Source organism: Oreochromis aureus, linkage group 6, assembly GCF_013358895.1.
Source record: "Oreochromis aureus strain Israel breed Guangdong linkage group 6, ZZ_aureus, whole genome shotgun sequence".
Classification (NCBI taxonomy): Eukaryota; Metazoa; Chordata; class Actinopteri; order Cichliformes; family Cichlidae; genus Oreochromis; species Oreochromis aureus.
In genome coordinates, this window is record NC_052947.1 from 4,556,342 (window position 1) to 4,560,267 (window position 3,926).

The window sequence follows — 3,926 nt, forward strand, 5'->3', positions numbered from 1 at the left end:
GCATTGTCGCTAATATGGGATGTCTTGATAAAACAAGCAGATATTTGAAGTTTACACACCTACATTCTCGCCTGAAAATATCTTAAAAGTTTATTTTGTGACCTAGACACACTAATAAAAGACATATAAAACGAAGTGGTGGCCGCCATTGTTTAACTCGGCAGAGGTGTGCTATGAATTGTGGGATATGGAGTTTTCCACCAAGCATAGAAGCCATTGTGTTTACCGTAACTATTCAATGGTTCGCGCAACCTTAAAACCTCCAATGGTTCCTGAAAGCAGCGAGGCTGTGCGCGCCATTGATATTGTCATCATTACGGTATCCAAATAAGGGTAGACAGGCTGTACCACTCCCGGCATACCACTAGAGAGAGCCAACACACCACAAATGAAGTTTGAAATTTGTTTCAATGGGACCAAAAGATGGCGCCAACACACCACAAATGAAGTCTGTTTATTTGGCGCCAAAAGATGAATTGGCCTAAATTTGCACTAAAATATTAATATTTAAAAAACTATAAAAGTCATAAACACCAAAAGTCATGACATAATAGTCCAGCTCCAGCCGCACAAAATGATCTAACATATGTAACCCTAATGTCAAAACTGTTCGGCAGAGGAGCGCGGGAAAATTTTCACTAAAATATTAATATTTAAAAAACTATAAAATTCATAAACACCAAAAGTCATAGCACACCATTCCAGATCCGGCCACACAAAATGAGGTAACATATATGAAGCTTGTCTCAAAACTGCGGGGCGAGATTCGCTGCAAAATTTCAGGCGGAAACTGGAGAATAATAATAATAATAATAATAATAAATCCGACGAATAGTAATATGTGTGCCTCTTGGCATAGGCACACATAATAATAAATCCGAGGAATAGTAATATGTGTGCCTCTTGTCATAGGCACACATAATAAATCCGACGAATAGTAATATGTGTGCCTCTTTCATAGGCACACATAACTAGAAAAATTTGCATTTCCTGCGAAAATGCAGTGTGGATGCTGTAATGCTGAAGCTGTCTGCTGAAACTAGCAGAAAAAGCTGAAAAGTTGCAGAATTTGTAAAAACTTTGCAGAAGCAAGGGAACTTTGCTAAAATGTAGTAACTTAGCAGAACTGCAATATCTTAGAGGAAACATAATACTTGGCAGAAATACAATAGCATAGCAGAACTTAGCAGAAATATTGTAACTTACCAGAAACACGATAACTTCTCAAAAATACAAAATTTAGGAGAAATTGTATAAGATAACAGAAAGAATATATTTAGCCAAACATTCTTAAACATTACAGAAATACTATGATTTAGAAAAACAGTACAACATAGCAGAAATGCTGCGATTTACCAGAGACACTGTAATTTACTATTAATATTGAATTTTTTTTTAAAAATACTATGTTTTAGCACAAATACTGTAATTTGACAGAAATACTATCATTTGGCAGAAATACTATGTTTCAGCAGAAATACTCTGGTTTAGCACAAATATTATAACATAGCAGTAATACAATTATATAGCAGAAATGCGATATTTAGAAAGAAAAATATAATATAGTAGAAATACTATGATTTAGCAGAAATACTGTAATCAGCACATATACTGTAACATGACAGAAATTCCTCCACTTAGTAGTAATACTGTAACATAAAACAAATGTTATGATTTGGCACAAAAACCATAATTTGGCAAAATACTATGATTTAGCAGAAATACTATGATTGAGCAGAAGTACTAAGATGTAGTAAAAGTACTTTGATTTAAGAGAAATACAATTATGGAGGAGTAATACTTTAAAATGGGAGAAATATTGATACACACACACATACACAGAGCCTAAAGGGAAGAGTATTTGTGCCATGGAGTGTTAACAAGAATCTGAGGTCCATATTAGAAAAGCTGCTAAAATCATAAAAGTTTTCAGAATTGTAATAAATGATGAATATAAATTAGTGGTCTGTGATAGTGTATTAATTTGTAAGGAAAAAAACATGTTGCCCAAGGTGTAATTGAACCCACGATCTTTGGGTTGCAGACCTGTGTCATTACCAACTGCGCCACTGGGAAAGAGAGCGAGGGCCTGGAAAACAGGGTGATGAGCAGTCAGAATTAGATCACGGTGAGAGGTGAAAAAACCGTTTTTGCAGTTACAAAACGTCGTGTAACTCAAAAACTAGGTCGACTAGAAGCATAATTCTTGTACTGGGTGAATCAGCTTTGGTGTACTTTGACTGTGATTTGCATTGCTCTTTGTACATCTGTCGCTGAGATATGACGAGAGAAGAAAGGGCAGACCCCAGATATGATTGACTGGCTGGGAAGCCGTGCAGGCCCTGATATGTATTTGTGTGTATCAGTCCTCACAGAGGATTAGCTGCCTGGGGACCTGGCAGAAATATATACAAATAGTATGATTAAGCATAAATACTACAGTTTTTAGAAAAACTATATTAAGCACAAATCCTATAAAAAGCAGAAATGCTATATTAAGCAATATAAATATCCTCGAAAAATCCTATAAAAAGCAGTAAAACTACTATGATTTGGTAGAAAAACCCTAATTAATCAAAAATACTAAATTTGGCAGAAATACCAGAAACACTATATTTGGCACAAATCTTATGAAATAGCAGAAAGAGTATGATTTAGCAGAAATGCTTTATTTAGCACAAATCTCATAAAATAGCAGACATAGTATGACTTTGCAGAAATGCTGTATTTAGCACAAATACTGAAAAGCAAAATGGACATGCTATGACTCAACACAGTAGTAATAACTTAAATAGAAAAATTGGAAAAGCAAAATGGACAGCTGAAAAAATGCTGAACATGCTAAGGGTCCCTCAAATGTAATTGTTAAATGAAAAAAATCAGAAAAAAAAGTATAACAGTGACACAATCACAAATATGGACACATATGGAAACACACAAGCACAGAGAGACACACAGGATCAAATTCAGTCAACCAGTCTAAATATATTGAATTTAAATCATACAATAAGATGCTCCCATAAAAACTCTCTCTCGCCCTCTCTTTCTCTCTCTCTCTGTCACACACACACACACACACACACACACACACACACACACACACACACGGAGAGAAAATCAAGTTTCTAGGTCAGTCAAGCAGCCTGGGAGCTGCTAAATTTGAATCCACCAATCAGAGAGGCTGTGTACTTTTTCCCGCCAAAACAGGTGCACCTGTTTTTACACACATGCAGCACAGAGAAAGGATTTGTGCTGTCTATTTTTCATAGTCAGGATTCTCCTCAAACAAATGGCTATAATTTCCTAACCGTAGGGGCTAGAACGGTCATTCTTACACCGTTTTATTCAGAAGAGATGGGGAATCTTAAAGTGTTGACAATTTATCATTAAAATATGAATTATTAAAGATATTTGACTTGTAATGTACCATAACTGAGTAGAGGCGAAGCAAAAACTGCCTTGACTTGCCCTCAAACAACGCGTTCTAACTCTAAATCTATTTGGAGTATCGATATAATTCTTTCACCGTAAGAGACAGCAGGCTTTGGTGAACAGTCATGGAAATTTTCAGGTCTTTGTGGAAATCTATCAAAAGATATGACGAGAGAAGAAAGGGCAGACCCCAGATATGATTGACTGGCTGGGAAGCCGTGCAGGCCCTGATATGTATTTGTATGTATCAGTCCTCACAGAGGATTAGCTGCCTGGGGACCTGGCAGAAATATATACAAATAGTATGATTAAGCATAAATACTACATTTTTTAGAAAAACTATATTAAGCACAAATCCTATAAAAAGCAGAAATACTATATTAAGCAATATAAATATCCTCGAAAAATCCTATAAAAAGCAGTAAAACTGTACTATGATTTGGTAGAAAAACCCTAATTAATCAAAATACTAAATTTGGCAGAAATAGCAGAAA